The sequence below is a fragment of the Grammomys surdaster genome, unplaced genomic scaffold (assembly GCF_004785775.1).
Source record: "Grammomys surdaster isolate TR1022 unplaced genomic scaffold, NIH_TR_1.0 958, whole genome shotgun sequence".
NCBI lineage: Eukaryota > Metazoa > Chordata > Mammalia > Rodentia > Muridae > Grammomys > Grammomys surdaster.
Genome location: NW_021605377.1, coordinates 6,479,658 through 6,506,386, shown reverse-complemented (window position 1 = coordinate 6,506,386; position 26,729 = coordinate 6,479,658). Strand labels below are relative to the sequence as shown.

Genomic DNA, 26,729 nt, shown 5'->3' with positions numbered 1-26,729 from the left:
GATAGATAGATAGATAGATAGATAGATAGATAGATAGATAGATAGATAGATAGACAGATAATAGGTAGACTGAAGTGAATGCCTTGTGATATATCTTACAAAGTGCCTTAAGATAGCTAGAAAGGTCCATTATGTCTTCATCAATAATCAAAAGTCTTGTCCTAGGACTGGAAGTCGTAGGAGTTTCTAGGAAGTGTAAATCAGAAGAAATTGAGCCAGACTCAGCAACAGGTGCAAGACAGTGAAATGATTCAGGGCTACACTCCTAGACTCCAGCCTTCTCCTGAGCCCACGGTCCACATTAACTCTCCTCGTGGAGTTACCACGTGTTGACACACGTCGTCTTCCCTTGGTATGTTCTTGACATATAAGCATGCAGCACCTGTCTTTGCAGGGATGTGGATATCACCCACTCATTTGCTCAAACGAACCTTCCAAAGCTCTTGCTAAGAGGGAGACACCATGCTAACTGCATGAATTCCAGCAGAGAAGAGAACTTCACTGCCATCCTGTAGTCTGTGTGAACAACGCAGACTAGCTGGTACTGGTACTGTTTAACTAGTACTGTTGAGAGAAGCAAAAGACTCTGAGACCCAAGGCAAAGATCAGGAGACTAGTCTAAGACAAGTCCTGAGATAAAGGAAACCTTGATACTAAACAGTTCAAGCCGGCTATGATGGCTTTCAACCCAGCACTCAGGAGGCAGAGGCAGGTGGATCTTTATGAGTTAGAGGCCTACTTGGTTTACATAGTGACTTCTGAGTCAGCCAGAGATACACATAGACTCTGTCTAAAAAGAATTTTTTTAATTGAAAAAAAAAAATTCTGCACTTGGGAGGCAGAGGCAGGCGGATTTCTGAGTTCCAGGCCAGCCTGGTCTACAGAGTGAGTTCCGGGACACCCAGGACTACACAGAGAAACCCTGTCTCAAAAAAAAAAAAAAAGAAAGAAAAAGAAAAAAGAAAGAAAGAAAGAAAAGAAAGAGAGAAAAAAAATTCTTAGAGAAGGCACAGTCCAGGCAAGTAGAAGGGCAGGAGGAAAAGCCCGGGGGTAGGAACAAGTGACTAAGGCTGGAACCCACTGAGACAGGAGAGAGGAAGCCAAGAAGTGCCCTCGGGCTTGATCATGTGCTTGGCAAGTGCTCAATACTCAGAAAACCTTTGCTGAATGAATGGACCAATGGGCACATGTCAGCTCTAAGGGCAGTAACGTGTAATTTTGCCTGCTTTGTGCAAGAGACCAGATGACCAGGGTATAAAAATAGAGAATCATAATCAGGTGAATAAGAGTAAATATTCTCTGAGGACAGTGAAAAAATGAAAAGTAAGTCAAAGCCCGGTGGTACGTGCCTGTAATTCCAGCCACTCGGGAGGCCGAGGCAGGGAAATAGCAAATCCAAGGTTAGTCTGTGCTATCCTGTGAGTCCTTCTTCTCAAAATAAAAGTCACAATAATTTGTAGGGACATAGCTCAGTGGTGAAGTGATCGCGTAGCATACACAAGATCCTGGATTCAATCCCTACTTCCCACCCCCTGAAAACTGTAATATTCAAGGAAGCCTGTACTAACCCCCAAAGGAACTGCAAAGCAGCATTCGGAGCACTGAAGCGAAAGGCAGGCTGACGTCATGAGGGGCGGGTTCCAGAGGCAGGATGTGAACTAGACTTTGAATCGGGCCAAGGAATGTGGTAGGTAGAACAGACAGGATAGAGAGCTCTCCGAGAAAATCAGTCGGCATCTTGTTAAACCAACGGAACTGCACTGACGTTAGGACATTACATAAATGCATTCATTCTATGCTCACTTCCCCAGGCAAGGAGGGAGAATCGATCCCACACAAATCACAGAACCTGGGTCCCAATGTGTTTATTTGGGTTTGTCCCCTTTGAAATTCACAAACCTCACCTTGAGTGGAGAATTACCCGTCTTAGCTAATTTTATAGTGAAATTGGCGGATATCTATAAGGGATGTTCTAATTCTCTCACATCCTAGAGTCACACCAGCCCACTATTCATTCTCATTCATATTCTCTCTCTCTCTCTCTCTCTCTCTCTCTCTCTCTCTCTCTCTCTCTGTCGGAGCAATTTCCTCTCTCGTTGGGGCAGCTTCCTCCTGTTTCTGCACCATGTTCATTAAACCCTTTCAGAGGTTCTCTGCAAGCATGTAGCCCGTTATAAGGTCTGTAAGACGTGAGTCAAGCTTCCACCAGCCGCCCAGTGGGCACAGCCTCCATCATTCATCACGCATGCTCTAACCAATGAAATTCGGGCAACTCTAACTCTCAAATGATTCTCTCCTTCCTCAGCACCACTACCTACTTCGTGCCCATACCCTGTCTTCCCTGAATTCACTAAGTTATACCGAGGTTCATTTCTATTCTTTCCTGTTTGGTTTTTTTTTTTTCAAAGGATGCTGGGAGTTGAACCCAGGGCCTGCCATATGCAGCATGTTACCAACATACTGCTCCCGGCTTTTTGGTTTTGATTTTTTTTTAACATCCCTTCTGAGAATCTCTCTGATGTGTTGATCTACTTTTCCATAACTCCCAAACACCCTGATTAAAAAAATAAAAAATTTTTAAAAAGGTTATGAATAGGTTTCCCCAACCCAAACATAACAGAAGACCCCATTTCTTTTTTCTTTTTTCTTTTCTTTTTTTTTTTTTTTGAGTTCCCTAATCAGAATGCCCTGTCCAACTCTGTAGGTACTCCCTGCCCCCCTCCCACTTTAGGTAGTATCCTTTTTAGGTTTTTTGTTATTATTTTATTATAATAACTATTTTTAACAGTTCATGAAATTATTTAATATTAAACATATAAAAACCGTATTTTCTTTTTTTTTCCGAGTTAAAATAATTTATTTTGGCACTGTCTACATCAATCATTACTGCCTGAGACCCAAGTAGCTGAATCAAGAAGAGAGAGCAAAGAAGTTAGGTCAACTAGGAACCTCAGGCTCCACACTCTGAGTCATTCTTTTTAGGAATATACCATTCTTTTTTAATTTTTATTGGATATTTTATTTATTTACATCTCAGATGTCATCCTCTTTCCCTATTTCCCCTCCCTAGAACCAAAAATATGGAATGCTTCACAAATTTGTGTGTCATCCTTGCGCATGGGCCATGCTAATCTTCTCTGTATCATTCCAAGTTTAGTATATGTGCTGCCAAAGCAAGCACATAATAATAATTATTATTGTGTGTGTCAATGTGTGCCCTGCATGTGTGTGTCTGTGTGTGTGTGTGTGTGTGTGTGTGTGTGTTTTTATACAGGCTTGAGTCCAAGCATATATCCAAGACATGGCACTCATTAAGGTCAGAGGACTCTGGGAGTTTGTCTCCTTCCTCCACAGGATCCGGTAATTAAACTCCAAATCTCATACGCACACAGCAAGAGCTTTGACAGTGTAGCTATCTCCCTCATTCTCTAAGTGGGATCTTGTTGTGTAACCTAGGCTGGCCTCAGAGATGTGGCAGTCTTCCTCTCTCCTGAGATTTACCCTCCGGGACTCAACTCCAGCAAAGCACAGGGATGTGTATGGACAATCTTGGGAGTTCAACTGGGCATTATGGTTTACTGTAATCCTCGTACTCCAAAGGCTGAGGAACGAGTTCAAGGCCAGCATGGGCTACAGAGTGAGGTTCTGACTGAGTTTCTCCTTCTCCCTACCCAAAAAGGACAAGAAAAAGATTAAATTCTGTAAAATTCCCTTTGACCTCTGAGTAAGATACAATGTTTTTTTTCCTGAACAGATCCTATGACCTCTCAGATAAAACTTTAATTTACTTTTGCTACTTATGTGTAATTAATAGTAGATACATTGACTTTACATCTAATTGATTATGTAATGGACATATTTATATCTCCATTTTTGTTTTATGTTTGTTTGTTGGTTTGTTGGTTGGATGTTGTTTGGTTGCTTGCTTTTGTTATTGTTTTGTTTCTCGCTGGCTTTTTTTTTTTTTCAAGACAGGGTTTCTTTATGTAGCCCTGACTGTCCTGGAACTCACTCTGTAGACTAGACTGACCTCGAACTCATGAAGATTTACCTGCCTCTGCCTCCTGAGTGCTGAACTTATAGGTGTGTACTACCACTACCCAGCCCCCCTTTTGGTTTCTGTCTGTTTTGAGGCAGGATCTCTCTATGTAGTCCTTTAGACTGGCCTGGAACTCACAGGAGTCCTCCGACTTCAGCCTCCTGCTAGAATTATACAGATGGGCCAACACATCTGGGTTTTCCCCATTTTTTTTAATTGATTCTTTGTGAATTTCACACCATGTACCCCAATACCACTTATCTCCCCATCCCTTTATATCATATCTGCCCTCTGCCCTTGCAACCTCCCCCCCAAAAATAAATAAATAAATAAATAAAACTATGCATAGAAAGCATCTCCCTGCCGGGTGGTGGTGGCACACACCTATAATCCCAGCACTTGGGAGGCAGAGGTAGGCGGATTTCTGAGTTCGAGAGTTCAAGGCTAGTCTGGACTACAGAGTGAGCTCCAGGACAGCCAGGGCTACACAGAGAAATCTGTCTTGAAAAAGAAAAAAAAAAAAAGAAAAAAAAAAGAAAAAAGAAAACATCTCCCTGTGGGAGCTACGATGTATCTCACTGTGTCTCACGGTGCACTCTTTTGTCCACTCATCTAAACTTGCAACTGTTCATTGCAATGTGTCATTGGTCTGGTTCAAGGGCGCTGGCTTGTGCTACTCTATCAATACTGGAACCTCACTGGGACTCTAAGATATCCTGTGTCATGAAGCTCCTGCAGCTTTGGATCTGTAGGACTGGCCCTATTACATACTCCAGCAGTTCACAGGTGAGATAGAGTTTGGGGTGGGTCAACTCAAAGCCCTGGATCTGGGCCTGGGTGGTAGCTGAGTTAGTCAGCCCATGGGCTCTCCCGCATGGGCACCACCCGCGTGAGCTCTCCAGAAATGCTCTGCATAGCCCACCAATGCTGCAGCCAGCAAGAGTCAGGGGCAGCTCTCCCACTCTGGTGGCCTTGGGTGGCTCACCGGCACCCAGGACAGCAGGGCCAACTCTATGTTCTGCGCAGTGGAGGTGTGTTGGGGGTGGGGGATGGGGCACTCTCCAGAATGCTGCAGCCAGTGAGGGGCTGGGCCAGCTCTCTCACGCTCACAGCCTTGGGGCTGGCTCCCTGTGCCTTTGCCATCAAAGCCAGTTCTACTGTGCTGCCCAGGCAAGGTGCAGGGCCCGCTCTCCGGAATGCTGAGCCTGTGAGGGGCAGGGCCCACTCTTCTCCATTCTTAATATATTATCAGTAGACATTTGTTAGTTGCAACAATCCCACTTTATTTATGTGTGGCTTCACCTTCTGCAATTTCAAACTGAAGTTCAAAACAATAAATGAAATGTTCCAGAAATAAGTCATTAATAACTTCCAAGGAACTTGTGTTATGTAGTATATTGGTTATAACTGTTTCATTTTGTTAGTGGTAATTAGTATCTTGTTGTGTACATTTTTAATTAAACTTTAATTAAACTTATGAATTTATATGTATAATAAAAACAAAGTATTTACAGCACAGGGCTTGATAATTTCTATCTACAGTTTCTAGAATTGCACCATCTTGGAACATCTCCTTGTTGGATAAGGAGTGATGACTATATTAACCAAGAAATTTCAAAGGGTTTTTGTTTTGTTTTGTTTTTATTGTTGATGATGATTGGTTGGTTGGGGCTGGGGGCTTTCCTTTAGTTTAGGGTTGGGAAAGGTTTGGGGTTTGTTTGGTTTGTTTTTAGGTTTTGTTGGCTGGGTTGGTGCAGAGGCAAGTCTCCATACATAGCTCAAGCTAACCTACCTCTGTGTTTTCCCCACCCCCACCAGCCGTGAACTTTTGACGATCCTTGTGCGTCAGCTTCCCATGTGCTGAGATTACAGCCTGAACCATCATATCAAACTCTATTATATGATTGCAACAATGTTACACATTCCTGCATTACACAACCATCACCAGACCAGGAGCTATGCTCAGCCTTTCTGGAGAAGAATTAAAAATCAGAGGACAAAGAAATCACTAGCCAAACATCCCAAGGTCACGAATCCCAAGGTTCCCTTAGCCAAGGAGTCTCTTGATTATCAGGATCCTGATGGCGCCTGTCTCTTGTGAGCTTTTCTTGACAGTGAGCGATGATCTTACAGATAGTCTTATCTGTGCAGACTCATCTAACTTGACTGACAAGAAGTTCTGGGCTGGAGAGACATACAGTTCCCCCAGTCTGTCTGGTATACTTTTCCACGACTCACCTGTCCGTGAGTGTCACAGATACTTGGCTCAAAGCACTTGTGACATAATGACAGACAAGAGACCGTAACACCAAGCATCTGACTTGAAGCAATCAGAACATATTCTTGCCATCGTTTCAGAAATGCAGGTTGCCAGGAGGTGTGAAAGGTAACATGTGAACAAGCTAGACAATTTCATTTCACACTAGGAAAAAAAGGGTCGCCACTCTCTGGTGAGGTGAAATTTGTACTCAGGGGTTTGTGAATACTTGCCCTGTTCTTCAAGGGAACCTCATCCACTATATCCGCCATATGTATCTTCTTCCAGCCTCACCCCTGTCCTCTGCCCACTCTGACAAAACAGAACATGTTTCCCTGCCATCAGCATCCCCTGCCTTCACCCCTTCTGTCTTCCAGGTCCCTATTCCTGTCCCCCTCCTCCACCCAGCCAGGAAATGTTCATCTTATATCTATGAATTTCAGAATCCTTTTTAATAGGTCAGGGGTCTCAGCTTTGCCTTCAAACCTGTCTACACCACAAGACAGTCACCTTCTGAGTGGCCTGTCTCCTACCTTTGGCATCTATGTGCTCACATAACTGCCCGTCCGAGGACAAAATCTGACATGTGACAGATAATTGTTAAGTATTAAATGGAAGAAAAAAATTAAAGATGAATGAATTGAATCAATGTTGTTTATCATCATTCCTAGACAGGATACTTTGAGGAAAACATACAAAGAATTTCTAAAATGTCTTTTTAAAATGATGCCTTTTGGATAATTCCTCCCCTGACATATCAAAGAGGATTCTGGTATTTTCTAGTAGACGTGAGAGACTCTGAGACCAAGTACTAAAGCCTTCTGAAGCACTGTGTCTTCTCATTCCCAGCTCTGAACTCAAATGTCAGCTATCACATGGCACCCGGGATGCTTCTGAATGTAAAGAAGCAAGACTCTTCATACTTCTCCGAGGTCAGCTTAACCAGGTACGGTCCAAAAAACGATGTCTGGCCATGGTGTAACTTGGGGCTTATAACCTTGCCATATTCACCAGCAGTGCTAAACTCCGTAAACCTGTTTCCCATGACTCCTGATGGGTTCTGTCAGTCTAGCCTTCATAAGGACAAATATGGAAGGAGTCTTCCATAGAAAGGCAAAGGCTGGGGACACAGCGTTGTACGAAACTTTGTATAATGTTCCATTCCTTCTTCTTCCTCAAAGAGAGAGGGCAGGAAAGTGTGCTAGATGACCCCCGAGGTTTGCAAGACTTTATACTCTTATGTCCCTAGCATAATAGAAAATGAAACTCTTTTTTCTTTTCCTCCCAGTGCATGGGAAATCCTGAAGACAGCCCTAAAAAATAATAATAATAATACTAGAAATAATGATTTACAAATGTTAAAGCAATATTAGACCCCAGAGTAAGACACAGGTCAACCTGGGCTACATTGTAAGAACATGACTCTAAGTAAGCCAACCAACCAACCAACAAACAACATGTGTATGTGCGGTTGACAGCTGAAATTTTCAATTTATTTCCATTGAATTGGGGTTTTTTTGTTGTTTTGTTTTAAGAGCAGCCTAGACTTGCCTCAACCCAAGATCCTCCAATGTCTATGTCATGAGTGCTGGGGTTACAGACATGAACTAAAATCCCTAGATCACTTAAATAGAGGTCCACCTCAGCACTTGAAAGGTAAAGGCAGGAAGATGAGGAATTCAAAGTCACCCTTAGCTACAGAATGAGTTTGGGGCTAGCCTGGGCTACATGAGATCCTATCTCAAAAGAACAAATAAAATGATGAGCATTAACTAAAAAATAAAATAAATAAAAAATGCTCTCAAGCAGAAGAAATACAAACTTTCAAGCAATATAAGGCCCAGAGACCTCCATTCCGAGGTCTCTGAACACATGTAATTATCAGGCAAAGGACCTACAACCCAGCTCATAGGTCAGCACACCACAGCGGCACATAGCTCTCTGGAATCTAAGACAGAACTTGACCTGACGTTCCTCTAACTCATGAGCTATTGAGACATTTCTTCAAATGCTACCACAGCCAACACCTCAAATGGGCAAGAGCTTCCAACTTGCCAAGCGATTTCTGATTGGACTTAGAGACTTGGAGGGGAAAGTGCAGAAGGCATACGACAGTCTGGAACTTTCTCTGTCCCTCCCTCTTTTTCTGTCCAGAGGTTGAAACAGGAGGCTGGAAGGCTATTCATACCCTGTTAACAAGAGACAAAGAGCCCTGGCTGCCCCATTAGTCATCGCTCAGAGGTCTTGCCTTCTAACTTCCAAGACTGCCTTACCCCCAAGTGACTTCTCCTTAGTGCTATTTACGAACTGGAACGTGACCCTCTGGGGAGGCAGGCCGAGGGCATGCAGAGGACATGAATGGGGCATGAAAACTGTGTTTCTACTTGGGGCTGGCATTTGGGTTCTCAGGAGTATAGATGGCAGAGAAAGCATTGGCAGTGGTGGTTATTTAGGGCATAGCTCTCTAGAGAGGAAAATTCTTGCGACTGGAGTGAGAAATGTAAAGATACCCAGATAGAAAAGCACTGGGCTTCTCTTCCTGGGAAAGAGCCACAACCAGGCTTGCTAATGATGGCTCCAGAACTGCAGTGGTTTCTGCTCTTACTGGATCGTATACATGTTTTTTTTTTTCTATCCCATTTTGTCTCTTTCTAACATTATGTGAAAATTATACAGACACATGGGTCCCCTTCCCAGCCCCCTTTTTAAATGTGTGTGGAGGTCAGAGGTCAGAGAGTCAGGGGACAACCTTCCTGTTTTCCCCTCTGTCCTTCCTCAGAAACCATCCAGCTTGCTTTTTAAGACAAGCTTTCCCACTGTCCTGGGATTTGCCACTGACACTAAACCGGCTAGCCATTGAGTCCCAGGAAACCATCTGTTCTCAACTTCCTCAGGGCTGGGATCAAAAGCATGTGCCTGGTTTCTTTTTTGACAGCAGCTTCTGAGAATTAGATTCAAATTCCCATGCTTATGCAGAAAGAATTTTACTAGCTGAGATATCTCCCCAAACCCTTACTGTCCTTTTTGAGACAAGGTCTCAAGCAGCCCAGGCTGGCCTTGAACTTACTCTGTAGCTAGAAATATCTGTGAACTCCTGATCCTCCCACCCTACCATCTCTAGCCCAAAAACATGAGGACCTGATTTCGAATCCCCCTGTACCCACATAAGAAGCCAAGTGTGGTCATGTGTGCTTTCAACTCTATTGTGGTAGGAAAAGTGGAGACAGGAGGATTGCTGGAGCTTGCTGGCAGCAAACCTAATTTCAGGCTCAGTGAGAGATGCTGTCTCAAAGGGGATAAAGCAGAGAGTATACACTGGCTATTACTACTGTGCATCGGGTGATTTACAAACCCCATCCACAAACCGTAATTACCTAGGGAAGGCTCTGCAGTCACCCCTCCTTGCCGCTTCTCCTAATGCTAGAGCCAATGTTCTGGCCACATCTCCTTCTTGCCCAAGGAGAGTCTCACCAACCACACGGCATTTAGATGTCTCTTAGCACTGCCTCGTAAACAGAATGTTGAGTGTAACATTGAAGTGAAAACAACTGTTTTCTTGGGTAGAAACTTCTGGGAGGCGGGGGGGGGGGTCATCCTCGGGAAGGGAGCAGAGGAAACTGACTTGTTGAAGTCCCTTCTGAAAGTGGGTGCTTTCCATTACTCCTCTCACAGAATTATCACAAATGCCCTTTGACTTCCTCCTCAGCAGCCCCATTTTCCAGATGAGGACACTGAGCCCCAAAGAGGATAGACAAGGACATACAGGCGGTACCAGAGACAGGGTGTGTGGCCCAGTAGGAACCAGCATTCTTCCCAAGTCACAAAGTTACCACTGTTGATTTGCTCAGGACCTGACGTCTTCGTTGTTGTTGTTGTTGTTGTTCTTGTTGCTGTTCTCCACCAGAAATAAACCTGCTCCCCAAGAGTGTTTCAGCCACTTCAAGAGGATTGGAAGGGGGGTGTTTTATTATTGCCCTCTGGCATATCTGAGACTCACTAAGTTGGAGAGACCCTATAAAAACCCACGTGCTATATCATGCTATGGTCCAGCTGTTTGACAAAGCCACCAGTTCTGCCCCTGCCCCCCCACCCCCACACACACACACTTCTATTTTCTTCCCTGTCTCTCTTCTAGGACTTGAAGCATGACTCCCTCACAGATACTGAAATTCCAGAACTGTGTGACTTCATTTAGAAGTAGGGTCCATGGTGTTATACATCTGTAATCCTCGAATTCAGAAGGCTGAGGCAGGAGGATTACTGCAAGTTGGAGACTAACTGGAGATCAAGCTGGAGTCTAGAGAGAGAGAGACCCTGTTTATACATACATACACACACACATACATACATATACATACATACATACATACATACATACATACATACATAGAAAAGAGGAAAAGAATGGGCCTCTAGTAAGTAAATAATCAAGCTGAAATGCAGTGACTATGGTTAGCTTAATCCAAGAGAATGAACACAGGAAAACCTGGATACAAAGACAAACACAACAGGAAGACACAGAGACGTTGCATCTAGAAGGCAAGGATCCCAGAAACCAAAGAGACAATCTCCCTCCCAGTCCTTAAAAGAAATGGACGGCTTCCTAAAGACATTGACTTCCCATTTCAGCCCACAGAATAGAGAGACATACGTTCCCACTGGAGCCACCCATTCAGTGGCCCCTCATTCCGGGTCCCCTCATCCACTCACCTCTCTTCTCCCTGGGCTAGTTTGGCTCCACAGCTTACAGGCTTGCCTGAATGCTAAGTGATTTTGAAAAGCCTTTGGTTCCCTTAAGGAAAAAGGATGGTCTTTCAGCCCTCCCCACATCCTGAAGTAAATCCCGTAAATTCCCAGCAATCTAAGTTCCCAATTAGTTTGACTTTGGTCCAGATGCCCAGGAAGAGGGAACCCAGGACCAGGGGAAGGAAGACTGAACAGTATTAGAAGACCTGTGTACCTTTTTGTCAATCTCTTACCTGTTTTCATCTGCTAAGCAGAAACGAACTGCCATGGCACGCTATCTAGAACGCTCTGTTTTCACAGAGACAGTTTAATGCTGTCCCTCACTGACCTTTATGCATCCTTCATCACTGTCACATGGTCAGGATCCAACAAAGCCTCACTGGGAGAATTACAAAATTAATCTAAAACTTCAAAGCATTCATCAAGCTTTTATCAAAAATTCTCCTGTGTCATCTTGACCGAATGTCTCAGACATTCTAACTACAGCCAGGAATAAGGCATAAATCACTGTCGTTGCCAAGAAACATCATATTGATTTCAGTATTTAATCATTTCTTGTTGGAAGGATGCCTGAAGGGGAAGAGTTTTAATGCATTCTTGTAACACACCATAGATTTCTACTTTTAGTTCTTTCAAATAGGGTAGCATACAATTCTAGTTTACTTGACAAAGCAGGATTGCTTTATTTTATCTTGGTATGTTAGCCTAGCTGTCCTGGAACTTATTATGTGTCCAGGCTAACCTCTGCCTCCCAGGTGCTAGGATTAAATGCAGGTGCCACTGTTCCAGGCTTGACCAGTTTTGTTTTGTTTTTTGATTTTTTTTTTTAGGTGGTGCATCTTGCTCAAGCTGGCATCGAACTTGAGATCTTCCTGCCTTAGCATCTCAAGTGCTAGAATTACATGTGTGCATAACCTCACCTGACGTCAGCCAGCCACCGTGAGTCCAATACAGTGGCAAGCACTTTTCTGGCACAGGGGCGAGTACATGACTGTCTCCATTCTTCTACCGATTGTTGTAGTCAAATGGGGAGAGACAGCAACCAAAATATATAAAATTCAGTTTCAGGTCAAGGTAAGTATTACTGGGGAAGATAATATCTATATCTTTTCCTTATACAGTAATGTTCACAGAAGGTGGAAGGCCCAGTCCATTGCAGGTGGTATCATCCCCGGGAAGCTGGTCCTGGCTTCTATAGGAAAGCAGGCAAAGCAAGCCATGGGGAGCAAGCCAGTAAGCAGCACTTTTCCGTGGCCTCTGCCTCAGCTCCTGCCTCCAGGTTCCTGCCCTGTTTGAGTTCCCGTCCTGGCTTCCTTCAGTGATGAACAGTTGATAAAAAAGCAAAAGCCAAATAAATCTTTTCCTCTTCAAAGTGTTTTTGGTTGTGATGTTTATTAGAAACAGTAACCCTAAATAAGACAGATGGATAAATGGATGGATGGATGGATGGATGGATGGATGGATGGATGGGTAGATGGTGGGGGAGAGATGGAGGGATGGAGGGGTGGGGGATGGGTGGGTGGGTGAGTAGTTGGATGAATGGGTAAATGAATGAATGGGTGGACATAAACATGGTTGGACAGATAGTTTGAACTTAATATTCACTTTATCCCTAGGTAATCATGTATATTCGTCAATGAAAAGTCAATGGAGTCATATTGTAGAGGTTTGGTTTGTTGCTATGTGTTGTAATGATAAATTCTATACCCGAAGGTCTAGGCCTACAAGAATGGGAAGAGAAAGGATGCCACTATTGAGGGAGTCGGATGATGAGTGCATGACCAGGAGAAAATAACCATCGTCTCAGTCTCATTTATTTGTAAGCTAGTCAGGAATAAGCTTAATTTGGTTGCACTACACCATATCTTGAGGTGGAAGCCTACCATCTCAACTGCTCAAAAGACTAAGGCAGGAAGACAAAAGTTCCAATCCCTGCCTAAAACTGGAAAGTTACCTGAAAGCCAGCCTGGGAGGGCAGTGGTGGTGCACACCTTTAATCCCAGCAACTCAGGAGGCAGCAGCAGGTGGGTCTTTGAGTTAGGGGCCAGCCTGGTCTACAGAGTGAGTCCCAGGACACCAGGGCTACACAGAGAAACCTTGTCTCAATCAAAACAAAACAAAACAGCCTGGGAAACTTAATGAGATCCTGTCTCAAAATAGGAAGTAACACAGGGGACACAGAAATACCTCGGTGACAGAGTACCTGCCTAGCATGTGCAAGACACTAAGGACAGTTCCCAGAAGAGGTAAATAGAAACGCCGTTGGTTCAAGTATGCATTCGGTGAGCCTCCACTGCGTGCTAAGGGGTCAAAATGAGTCTGGGGGGGAAGAGACTAAGGATAGGGTCAACTTAGGTATTATGTGTTTATGAACGTGTCGCAACGAAGCCCCCAGTTGAGTAGAATTTTTATGCACTATAAGTAAGATAAAGAGCCTACGAGTTAAATTTGAGCCAAATCTCAAATAGATTGTGTGTTCTAAAAAGGTGTTCTAAACGGGGAAGAGCGTAGGCAGAAGTCTTGGCATCCCGCAGTCCTGTGAACCTCAAGACCCCATTTTGGAATATACTGGTCCACAGGCAGGATGAAAGTGAGGCAGGAGCCACACGCTGGCCGGCCTCCTCGGCATGACTTCTCACCATAAACCCATCAGTTCTAAAAGTCACTGAAGCTGGATGGTTGGGGGCACTGACGTCCTTAAATAAGCGGTTGCCTAGAAACCTTGTTTGGCACAAATGTATCCTCCCACTCTCGGAGACTGTTTCCACTCCGGAGGTGTCAGGTTCCCAGTCTTCCCAGGACAGAACCACAGAGCACAAGAAGCCTCAGCCCCACAAGTGTTGTTTTGTCTGCTAATCCCAGATTCAAATCTTAGTTGCTCCTCCAGTGCAGCCCACGCTGCCACAAACCTGCTGTGCCAGTTCAAGCTGGTTGGATGCAGAGTCCGGAAGCCTCAGACCCTGTTGGAAGTGGGGGGGGGGGGCCCGGCCCGAGCGCTCTTCCTGTCTGTCCAGTGCCACCCACGTTGAAATGCAGTTTATCCTAAGGTGCTTGTCTTCACCTCTCACGAAGAGAAAGAAGGGCTCCGTGGGTTTTATTTGCTCAGGAGCCCTCAAATCTCACTGTGCCGGACATTAAAAAATAAATCCATTTTTTTTCCAATCTAAAGAAATATGTATATACTGTAGAAACAGAGAAAGTCAGAGTAAAAAAAATAGACTTTAAATGATTGTCATGCAAGATGACTGCTAAGTTTTGAAGAAGCACCTGTTAGCCTTGTAAACCAACGCATACGTGAATCAATCCCAACACTCAATATCTGCCAGTGTCTGAAGCACTAATGTGCTCAATATATTCAAGAAGTACTGTGAGTGTGATGACACTCTAATCCCAGCACTGGAGACTAAAGTGAGTCCCAGGCTAGCCTAGGCTACATGAGACCCTATCTCAAAAACACAAAAATAAATGAATGAATGCTATTTCCTTTTTATACATTGAAAATCATATCCATAAGTAGTATCTGAATATGTAGACAAGCAAGTGGCACATATTAATAATCCCAACATTTGAGCCGTGGAGACAAGTAGGATCAGGAATTGAAGGTCAGTTGCATTACACAGCTAATTAGGGCCAGCCTGGGCTACATTTTATGGTACCCTGTCTCAAAAACAACAAAATACATTTGTGTATGCTGGTGCATACCTTTAATCCTAGCACTTAGGAGGCAGTGGCAGGTGAATTGCTGTAAATTCAAGGCTGGCCTGGTCTACAAAGAGAGTTCCAGACCAGCCAATACTACACAGTGAAACCTTGTGTCAAAATAATAACACTAATAAAAAGCTGGATAAATGGTGAGTATTATAAGATAGTGTATGGATTTTTAAGCGTTTTTTAAAAAAACAACCAAATACTGCCTTATGACATAATTCCTTTCGCTGTTGTTTTGGCATTTTGAAGGCCAAATAGAGATTGAGTAGCCCAGGTTGACCTAGAACTGGCTATAGAGTGGATGTTGACCTTGAATTCTTGAGAACTTATTTGGAGGTTCTAGCAGGGGAACACAGCCATTCACATATCCTTAATGAAGGACGGGTCCCCTTCTAGTCAAGGAGTCTCTTCATCTTCCATGGACAAGTAGCTTCAGGGAGGACACACATGGAGCTGTGAGGGAGGAACAGAGCACCCGCCAAGTCAGCCAAGACCACCCTGGCATCAGTTGGGTGACAGAAGTTGCATCTAGATCAGTCTCACCTCCTGGCCTTGGAGTTCAGATCCTCCAGAGTCACCATGCCTGATCAAAGAATATGACCTCTAAGGTTTCTGGTATCGTTCAAAGTTCACAAACTTTGCAAACTGCAACAATAAGCCTGAGGATAGTTTTCCTTTAAGAAAAAAAAATTTAGTTTATCGTCTTTTATCTATTGATTTCATGTCTAGGAATCTAGCCTAAGGGATCAGAATTGTAAATAAAGAATTATGTGCTGGATGTTCCCGCAGGTTGATATTAAACCATAGCGCCGGTCCTCTTTGATGGAGCTTGTCACCGTCATCCTTCATATCACAGAGAGACCTGCTCGCCCAGCTTCCCCGGCCATCACTGGATTAAGCGCCAGCTCCCTTGCTCTACCATCTCCACCCGGCTCAGAGAGGTAGCTTAATCACTGGTGTTCCAGGATCTTTCTGTTTCTCCAGCCACATGTGTTCTGAGCACACGTTCTATCCCGATGCTGCTGCTTTTCTGCATCCATGTGATATGTGGACTGACATGGGGTTTGTCTTTCTTTTAGACACAACTTGCATGAACTATAATTTGAATTATATTGTCTATTGTTAGTGAGACTGTCTCAAGTTCATGCCTCAAACATGCACATGGCCATGCACAGGGAAGCTTCTTTGCTTTGGGGGGTTAGCTGTGGGTCTGAGTTTTGCTCTGTTTCCTTGAGAGGCAGGGTACAACCCATGGCCACACATGCTAGGCAAGTGTTCTCTACCACAGAGCTGTACCTCCATCTCTGTTTGGTTTGTTGTTGTTGTTTATTTTGGTTTTGTTTGGTTGGTTCGTTGGTTGGTTTGGGGGTTTTTTGTTGTTGTTTTGAGCCTAAGTCTCATGTAGCCCAGGTTACCCTCAAGCTCACGACGTAGCTGAGAATGACCAGGAACTTATGATCCTTTAACTTCAACTTCCCAAATGTTGTTATTATAGACACGTGCTGTTGATCCAGGTTTACAAGATGCTGGGCATTGAACCCAAGCCTTTATGCAAGCCATTCTATGAGCCAAGCTATATTCCTAACTTTTGTGTGTGTGTGTGTGTGTGTGTGTGTGTGTGTGTGTGTGTGTTCCTATGCATATGTATGTATATGTGTGTGCTTGTGTGTATATATGTGTTTATATGTATCTTTGTGTATATATGTGTTTGTGTGTGTGTGATGGTTTGTATATGCTCAGCCCAGAGAGCAGCACTATTAGAAAGTGTGGCCCTGTCGAAGTAGGCATGGCACTGTGGATGTGGGCATTGAGATCCTCATCCTAGCTGTTTGGAAGTGAGTATTCTACTAGCAGCCTTCAGATGAAGATGTAGAACTCTCAGCTCCTCCTGCACCGTGCCTGCCTGGATGTTGCCATGCTCCCACCTTGATGATACTGAACTGAACCTCTGAGCCTATAAACTGGCCCCAATTAAATGTTGTCCTTATAAGAGTTGCCTTGATCATGGTGTCTGTTCACAGCAGTAAAACCCTAACTAAGACAATGTATATGTATGTGTTTGTATGTATATGTGTGTGTTTCTGTGTATGTGTGTGTATGTGTATGTATGTATATATGTGTTTATGTGTATGCATGTGTGTGTATATATGTATATATGTGTGTATGCATGTGTGTGTGTATGTGTTGTGTGCAGTATATACACATATGTGCTTGAATGTATTCTCCTGCACAGGCTCATGCATGTGTAGGCCCGAGGCTAATATTGAGGTGTCCTCTTCACGGTTCTCAAATATATACATTGCACTGGGAAGCTCCCTTGGTTTGGGGGTTCAGCTGTGGGAATGTGGTTTGCCCTGTTTAGTTGTGCGCTAAGGCTACAGCCCATGGCCACGCACAAGTGCTCTACCGCTCAGCTTCACCCTTCCTTCACCTTGGTTTTTCAAGACAGGTCTCTCATTGAACCAGGAGGAGCTCAACATTTCAGCTAGACTTGTAGCTAGCCACGGAGACCTAGGAGCCACCTGCCCCTGCCCCCCAGCACTGCGGCTGCAGGCACCTTCTGCCACACCTGGCTTCTTTTTAACCTCGGTGTTGAGGACGTGAAATTGGGTCTTTATCCTTCCACAGCAAGCACTTTCCCCAGTGACCTATCTCTCCATCCTCCTATTTGGTTTCAATGACTGAAACTTTGCCATATTAGCTGAGAGTGTTGCTGATCACCAAGGCTGAGGCAAAAAAAAAAATTGAGAGTTTAAGGCCAATGTGGCTCACACACTAGATCACATCTCAAAACCCCATTCATTCAAGTTCACGGCTATGATGCTTTTAGCCAAATGTGACTTCCCCAAAAGCCTTTTCTGATCACCCTTGCTTAAAATTTGTTCACCCTTCCTCTGCTTAATTCTGTTCTTAGCAGAATTAGTTCCAATTACTTCTGGAAGTACTTAACCCAGTTAATGCCACCGGCTTAAACCTGTTACAGCCATTGGGTCTCAACCTGTGGGTTGTAACCCCTTTCACAGAGGTCACGTATCAGATATTTACACTATAATTCATAACAGCAGCAAAAGTACAATTATGAAGTAGCAACAAAAATAATGTTATGGTTGGGGTCACCACAACACAAGGAACTATATTAAAAGGTCGCAGCGTTAGGGAGGTTGAGAACCACTGAGTTAGACTATTGCACCTGCTATGTATTTGACATATTTACTATTTGTCTCAACCGACAAGAAACACAACCATGATTAAGCTGTTCGTTCGCTGAATCAGTCAGTCGGTGGTTAGGAGCATCTCTGGGTGCCTAGAGTCAGGCCTAGTCTGGAACCCGGAACTCCAACCCTGGCGCTGCTCTCCGGAAGCTTACAGTCAAACTCAGTGCATCGAACAGGCAGAGATAGAGCAGGCTGCAATTTGTAAACACTGAAGTAAGTCCGGTAGGAGAGAGTAGGTGTGTCCCAGAGGAAGTGAAGACAGCTGACTGCCTCCCTGAGGGGAAGGTGATGAGAAGGGGACCATGTTGAGAGGCAAGTTGGAACTTGATGAAGGGATTTGTGGTAGAAACTCTTGGCTCGTCTCTAAGCAGTGTGGATTCCTGAAAATAGCGTGACAAAAAATGATTTATTAAGATTAGTCTGGTGAGCGAAGAGCAAACATGCCAAACTTCTGACCAATGGGAGACCTGAAAGCTCCGAGGGGGCCAGCCCGGCGTAGGATGGGAGGGGCCTAGGAAGGTGATAAATGAGAAGGGTTGAAGAGGGCAAGGCCAGGCAGAACTGGAGCGCAGTGGCTCCGAGGCATTTCCCAAGGCACTAGCCTGTAATCCAGCACTTGAGAGGCTGAGGCTGAGTTTGGGGCTAGCCTGGGCTACATATCAAGACTCTGCTGCAAACAACCAACACAAAATACAGTAAAAGGCATTAGCCCCTGAATCCAATAACTGTCAAGTTCAAACATTTAAGACTGTCAACCATTTAAAACGACCTTTTTTTGAGATAAGTAAAGGAGAAGAGACCCTGGGGTCTGACGGCCTGTATAGGCAAAGAAGTGGATATACAGAAAGCATAGGATAGAAGTCAGTTGGATTATTCTATGTAAAACCAATTCAAGGAGCTAAATAAAGAGAAATGAAAATTGCAGAGAAAACGAGATTCGCTATTTTAGATGAATCCCATATGGGTTAGTCTCTTAATTTACTTAAAGCAGATGGCTAGCCCAAGACAGACCAGTTTATTACCATCCTGTCAGTTGGAAACCTCGATTTCCTTGGGTTCCTAAGCAACTCTAAGGGGAATATCAGATTTCATGAAATTTCCTGAAGAGATCGTGTGAGCCACACACGTCCGTCTGAAAACACCTCACTGCCTCAAAATCACTCATCCTTGACCACAGTTGCCCGTTCTGTTCTCTGGCTTAAGGCAGACCTGTGCTTCCTCCTGTCTGCCCTCAATACTGTCAAGTTCTATGGATAGGAGAGACCACAAGAAAGGGGTGAGAGAGAACCGAAGAAAGCTTTGCAATTTGGTATTTACACTTAAACATGCGCATGCGCATGCACACGCGCGTGCACACACAGAGAATGAAAGTAATAATACAATTTAGAAGAGTTTAAAGCTGGGAGTAGTAGGGCATACCTGTGAACCTAGCACTTGGATTTTGGGGGCAGGAAGATGGGTTCAAGGCCAGCCTCAGCTACACAGAGTCTGAGGCCAGCCTCAGCTACATGAGCTTCTGTTGAAAACAAACAAACAAACAAACAAAGATGGAAAAGAGAAGAAAGAGGAAGGGGAAGAGGAAGGGAGATGGCAGCTGGGGAAATTAAGTCTGAGTCAGTGAAGCCCAGCTAACAAGCTGAGGAATATTTGAACTTACAGGAGAGGACAGGAAACTTGGAGGGTAGAAAGAAAGGAGTTGTACAGGAATATAAGAAGAACCACTGTTTCTAGTTTTTACACGCACGTGAACACACACATACACAGAGGGGGTGAGAGGGAGATTATCAATAAATAGCTATGTGCCTGGCCATAAAAGAACTGTCCCCAACTTTCATCTCCACCTCACAGGGTTCTTAAAGGATTTGAGGTGTCACAAATGAGTAGTGACAGTGTTGTGGATCAGCTCACGGGTCTGTCACAGTGTAAGAAGGCTACTAGCTTCCAGGAGTTGGAAGAGCATGCACACTTTTAATTCCAGCACTCGGGAGGCAGAGGCAGGCAGAACTCTGTGAGTTCAAGGCCAACCTGGTCTATAGAGCAAGTTCCTGACAGCCAGAGCTACACAGAGAAACTATGTCTAGAAATTGTTTCTTTTTTTCAAAAAGGAAGAAAAAAGAAAGGAGGATAGAAAGAGAGAAAGAGAAAGAGAAGGAAAGAAAGAAAGGAAGGAAGGAAGGAAGGAAGGAAGGAAGGAAGGAAGAAAGAAAGCTACTCGTCAGAAACATGAAAGGCAGCAAGCTGTAATTGCCAGAATGAGGTTAAGTTCCCTGTTGCCTGGCCTGTGACCGGGGTATGGATGTAAAGTTAACTAACCGAAAAGCTAACTAATGACTAACTTAGTGATTGCTATGTGCAGAGCCCGAGGGATGGAGTGGCTTGAGTGTACGCCCCACCCATTTCATGTTCAGGAATCCTGTGGAGGCATTGAACAGTACCAGAAGGGCTGAGCACTCTCGTCAAGAGACAGGGACCACAGTGTGATAATTCTGTAGGAGAGGGAAGAAGAAATGGTGAATCATTGAAAATGCCCTGGAAAACAGGGCCCCGTGGGGTAGGTTGAGAAGGGCAATACTGGTCAGCAGCTTGCTCAGAGCCAATTCAGTCCAACCACACAGACCTTGACTAAGCATTTTCTTGGTGGTAGGGAAGATACTAATTGTGGGGAAGGATAAAAGTTGAAAAGAGCCAGGCAGTGGTGGCGCAAGCCTTTAATCCCAGCACTTGGGAGGTAGAGACAGGCGATTTCTGAGTTCGAGGCCAGCTTGGTCTACAGCGTGAGTTCCAGGACAGCCAGGACTAAACAGAGAAACTCTGTCTCGAAAAACCAAAAAAAAAAAAAAAAAAAAAAGTTGAAAAGATAAGGCAGTCCCCAGGGGCCGAGGACCCAGATCAGTCTGTGAAGTGCATGCTGGGTAATGGTGAGGACTTGAGTCCAGCTCCTCAATATCCATATAAAAAGAAAGGTGTGTCCATGTGTGCTCAGAATCCCAGCACCTGGGAGGGGAAAGACAATCCCCAGGGCTCGCTGCCAACCAGTCTATATACATGTGCATATATGGGCATGCGCGAGTGCATGGAGACACACACACACACACACACACACACGAGCCTAACCTCAGTGAATTTACATCTAGTAAAGTATTTCAACAAAAGAACAGGAAACACACGACCCGGGAATAAACACACTCCGTGCTCCATGTCTTCCCGCACTCCACGCTTTCTTTGGACCTTAACAGCAGTGAAGACCCACGGGTGGCCATGACCAGAAGCTTCAGACCCGGGCAAGGGGACTGGATCAGACCTAGGACCTGGGCTACTCTCGCCGTTGGTCAGAGAAGCTTCTTTTGGCATCGGGCAGCAGTCAATGCTGAGATGACTTAACCCCCGAGAGCCGAGATACACTGAGTGCTCAGCCCGGAATGGGAGATCTTTCTTAAGCCATCGCCCCACTCCACCCCCAGCACTACCACCACATCTCAGAGGAGGAGGCAGAAAGAATGAAAGAGCGCTTGATAAAGGGAGTGTTATGAAATCCTGCCTTCTGGACTTGACATGACTATAGCGCTCGCGAACCCACAGAGGTTATGATTACCAGAGATCCACCCCGCCAAAATGGCAGCATAGACGGAGAAGTCTCCAGACCCCCCCCTTACCGAGGAGAGGGATTGATTGATTGATTGATGATTGGTTGATTGATTTGTATGTGTGGCCACTGGTGGGTTGCTCATGATCCTGTGAATGGCCCCATACCCATGTGAGCAGCATTAACTGAATTTGTGTGTGTGTGTGTGTTATGTATGACATTTATCCCATATATGTCATAAAGTTGGAAGGGACTTTGCTGGGAGACATGTGAGGGAAGCCAGGGGTGGTAAAATGGGGGCAGGTTGATATGATCATGTTTCATTGCATACATGTACACATTCCTCAAGAATAAAGAAAACTTAAAATAAGGAAGAATAACAGTAGCTAGCACTGGCCTGAAAAGACTGTGGTGAAGAGTGAAATGTTCATATATTAAGATTTCTAACCCAGCCAGGTTACTGGTAACCAGCACACTGGTAAACCCAGAACTTGGGAAGCTGAGGAAGAGTGCCACAAACGTGAGGCTAACCTGGGCTATCTATACACTGAATACCAGGCCAGCCTGGGCTATGTATATATTGATACTGTCCCAACCAGAGCTACACAATAAGATCTATTTTCCAAAGGAAATATCTACTTTAAAACATGTAGCCCTATAATAAATTAAAATTGTCATTTTCCCTTATTTTCCCCACACACACTTCCATTATCCTTCACCAAACCCTCCTTCCTTTTTTCTTTCTTTTAAGTATTTTTATTTTTTTTGTCAATTTTACACATGTTCAATAGATCTTGATCAAATTCCTGACTTTCCCAACTGCATGTCTTCATATGAAGACACATAGTGTGTGTGTGGGGGGGGGGGTGTAAAACACCTACTGAGTCCAATTCCAACTCTCTTTGCTTGACTTGGGGTGGAGAATGGAACGTAGCCCAGGCTGGCCTCAAATTCACAATATAGCTGATGCCGACCCTTAATTGGTTGTCTTCACTTCACTTCCTGAGTTACAGGCAAGCACCCTCACACCCAGCTCCTGGGGTGGTTTTTAACTCAAAAGCCAGCAAAACAGAGCCTTCCCTTCTCCCAGCACCTATTGTAAACAGGACACCCTAGCATGTCTCTATCCAAAACAGGCTGAGGAAACATCAAAACCTGCTTGCCTCTGCAGAATCCACCCATTTTCTCAATAAATATTTACTCAGCTCCTACTGTGTGCTGTGGGGACGTTTTCTTCTCTGTGGATCCCCAGGCCTCCTTTAACTCTCTAGTCCACCCAGGCCGACCCAACAGGAGTCCAGTTTACAATCTATTCACTGTTCCTCACCCCGGGTCCCAACCCTCTCCTCCAGAAGGGACTATTGTTCTCCAGCTCCGGCTTTCCCTCTTTCTTTGAAGCTTAATTTCAATGTCCTTAATCCTTTCATTGTTCCTGGTCCTCTCCCGTGGTTGCTCTTTGCTAATGTCTGACCTCAGCTAACTGGCACAACAACCTCTGACTAGAACAAATGGGATTGAATGAATGTAACCTATTTGCCTGAGATGATCTAACCAGCGAGTGCTCAGACTGGGCCGGTTGTGTACGGTAGTCAGTAGAGCAATAATAGGAAGCCCTTGAAACTGAGGTGATGGAAAAGCTACGGTGATGATTAGCGCTAAAGACTGACTATGAGGGACTGGGGATAGAGCCCAGTTCTTCCGTAGCATGCAGAAGGCCCTTGGTTCAACCTTCAACCACACACACACACATGCACGCACACACATGCACACACACATGCAAACACGCTCGCACACACACACACACACACACACACGTGCGCACGCACACACACGTGCACGTGTGCACCAAAGGAGTAAATGAGGTAGGGGAGGGAGTCATTGGAAAAGAGAAAATCAAAAACACATTGTGTTGTTCAAGTTTTGTCATCTTGTCTGGATTTGTAATCAACCAGAAGACGCACCTGTGTCTGTCAGGATGGTCCCAGAGAGTCTGAACTAAGGGAGGAAGAACCTCCCTGAAGGTGTGTGGCACTGCCCTTTGGACTTGGGTCTCAGATTGATAAAAGAAGACCAGTCCACCAGCCACATCCCAGTCCTTTGGTCATGGTCTTCTGCAGTGAGAGGATGCACCCTCAGACCTCAAATCAGATAAAACCGTCCTTCCTTAAGTCGATTTTGCTGGATATTTCATCACATCATCGAGAAAAGTAATGACTACAGACTCCAAGGCCAGATACTGGGGAAAAAGCATGAAAGAGGGTTGGAGAGATGACTGGGGGTTAAGAGCACTGGTTTGCTCTTTCAAAGGACAAGGGTTCAATCCCTAGCACCTACATGGTGGTTCACAACTGTCTGTAGTTGTGGCTCCAGGGGATCTGACACCTCAGAGGCAGAACACCAATGTACATAAAAATAAATCAATAAAATAAACATACCTGAAAAAAAAGAAGCATGAAGGAATGCATGGGCCGTCGTGAAGATGAATCTAGTGCTAAAATCTCTACAGAATGAGAGATTGTTGTGAGAGAAAGCTACTACACACTCGTGGGAGTTAGTTGACCTTGGGGGGGGCAAAACATAGTACGGGAAATATTCAGGAAGCCGTAATGAAGATACCCACCTATTTGCAAACCCATCATTTAAGACAGAAAACGAAATGCACACCCCACCCCCACCCCCCAGCATGCACACACCACTAAGGAGCCAGTGTTCCTGAGATAGCCAGGTCTCCATTGTGGAAAGATCAGCACAAGAGTGTCTGGGAATGTCAGTTGCTGTGAGGGAAGCCGCTGAGGCCCCTCAGAAGTGTTTCATAAACTGGACAGGTGAGGAGCTGGCAGCGGACGCAGTGGCCGGGAGCACGTGCTGCTCTTGGGAAGGAACCGGGTTTGGTTCCCTGGCATCCACATCAAGCAATTGACAACGTCCTGTATCTCTAGCTACATGGAGATCTGATGCCTCCGGCTTCCTCCAGCACCAATATTCCCATGCACATTGTTGGCATTCCTTCTAGGCTCCACCCCGCAGTTGCCTGGCAACAGCCAGGTGTGCCTGATTCACTATAAAAGGGGATGCTTGTCCCTCCTCATTCTCCGTTCTCTTCTCCTGCTCTTGTTCCGTTACCCTCTTTCCCCCTCTCTCCCCATCCCCTTCCCTCCTCTTCATGTGCTCATGGCCTGCCTTTACTCTTTTTCCCCCCTCCCCTGCCCCCTCTCTGCCTTTCTCTGTCTCTGCTACCCCATCAACTCCCCTCTCCATGCCCTAAATAAACTCTATTCTATTCTATACCATCTATGTGGCTAGTCCCTCAGGGGGAAGGGATGCCTCAGCATGGGCCCGCAGAGGCACCCCCTTCCTCAGCACCATACCTCGTCTCCACCAAACATATTCCTTTCTTCTTATCTTTTATAAAACACAACACACATACCCACACCCAGACATACATGTAATTAAAAATAAAGTCTTGGGGGCTCGAGAGATGGCTCAGCGGTTAAAAGCACTGACTACTCTTCCAGAGGTCCAGAGTTCAATTCCCAGCAACCACATGGTGGCTCACAACCATCTGTAATGGAATCCGATGCCCTTTTTGGTGTGTCGGAAGACAGGTGTTGAGTATTCATATAAACAAAATCAATAAATCATTTTTTAAAATGTCTTTAAAAAGAAAGATAGCTATTGGGAAAGTGAGATAAGGAGGTGTTCAAGGCCGTGTGAGGATCAGATTTCAGTGTTCAGCAGTGACCTTGGTTGGGATGAACAGAAAAAAAGGACGTGGTAGGATTAGTCCCCAGATCTAGGGCAGACAGCAACAATACAACTGTGGAATGTGAGAAGCTGGAAGGTTCCAGGCAGCTGTGGACTTATAACCTACCGAAAGACAAGGCATAGCACCCTGTAAATGCACACGCTTCCAGTCATAGCATAGAAATCTGCAGGGATAGGGATCTTCCAAATCAGACAAGGAAAGTCATAAAAAAAATTTATTTTCAAAGAGATATAATGGAAATCCATAAAACTATCACTCACACTAGAAAATAATGGAGAATCCAGGTATCGTGGTACGGGAGTGTAAACTCAGGAGTGGAGACAGAAGGGTCCTGAATTTAAGGTCAGTCTGGAATTTAATGGTACATGTTACTTTCCTTTTGCTGTGATGGAATATCATCACCAAAAGCAACTTATAGAAGGAAGATTCTATTTGCCTTATAGATCAGAGAGATACGTGTCTGTCCTGGCAGACAGGTATAGCAAGCCACACACACGGCAGCAGAAGCAGGAAGCTGAGAGATCACATACTCAAACCACAGATATAAAGCAGAAAGAGCAGACTAGAGGCAGAGTGATGCTATAAACTGAAGGCCTCCTCCAGTGATGGTCCTTCTGCAGCAGAGCCATACCTACTAAGCCTCCCAAAACAGTTCTACAACTTGGGGTCCGAGTGTTCAGCTACCTGAGCCTGTAAAGGACAGATATCTTTCTCTTAAAATACTCTGAGGAAGACCTATCTGAAACAAAGACATGTTTACTTCACAACAGAGTCTTTATATAAGTAGAGCATAAGTTAAACTGGTTATGTAATATTCTATTCACAATATTAAATAGCCATCATTCTTGCTAGAGGAAGACTTTATTGCTTTGTGCAGGAGAACTTTGCAAGCTTTAACCAGCACAGGGAAGTGTTTTATCTTTGCTGTAAGTTGTAAAGTTCTAAATGGATGTATGTTAAGAGATTTTCGGAAAATCTGATGATGGAATCAGGACTGGAGCTCCGTCAGTAGAGTGCTTCCCTACAAAGCCCTGGGCTTGGTGCCCAGCATGGTATAAACCGGGTGTGGTAAGGAATGCCTGTCAAGCCAGCAATTAGAAGGATTATAGCAGAAAGATCAGAAGTTCAAGGTCGTCCTCAGATGCAAATTTGAGGGCAACTTAGAATACTTGAGAACCTCGAAGGAAGGATGGAGGGAAGGATAGATGGATGGATGGATGGATGGATGGATGGATGGATGGATGGATAGATGATTAATAGACAGACAGACAGACAGACAGACAGATGATAGATAGGTGAATATATCCTTATCTTTGAATTATCTAAAATATCTGAGATTACCTTCAGTATTTAGAGTGCCGCCCAAAGAAAGGATTAAGCTGGTAGACACTTCTCTGGCTTCTGGGTCTAAATTA

At 44.7% G+C, this 26,729-nt stretch overlaps 1 long non-coding RNA gene and 1 other non-coding gene across 2 annotated transcripts in view; one reads left to right on the top strand and one right to left on the bottom strand.

The window, feature by feature from the left end:
* Positions 1-12,323, top strand: part of LOC114634515 — a 14,971-nt gene extending 2,648 nt beyond the window's left edge. The window contains exons 2-5 of the long non-coding RNA XR_003713338.1: positions 4,699-4,825; positions 7,146-7,242; positions 11,873-11,981; positions 12,164-12,323. This is a non-coding gene — a long non-coding RNA (uncharacterized LOC114634515). The remainder of the gene's footprint in view (positions 1-4,698; positions 4,826-7,145; positions 7,243-11,872; positions 11,982-12,163) is intronic.
* Positions 3,075-3,181, bottom strand: LOC114634522. The gene has a single exon (XR_003713339.1). It is a non-coding gene; the product is annotated as a U6 spliceosomal RNA (small nuclear RNA).
* Positions 12,324-26,729: the final 14,406 nt, after the last annotated feature.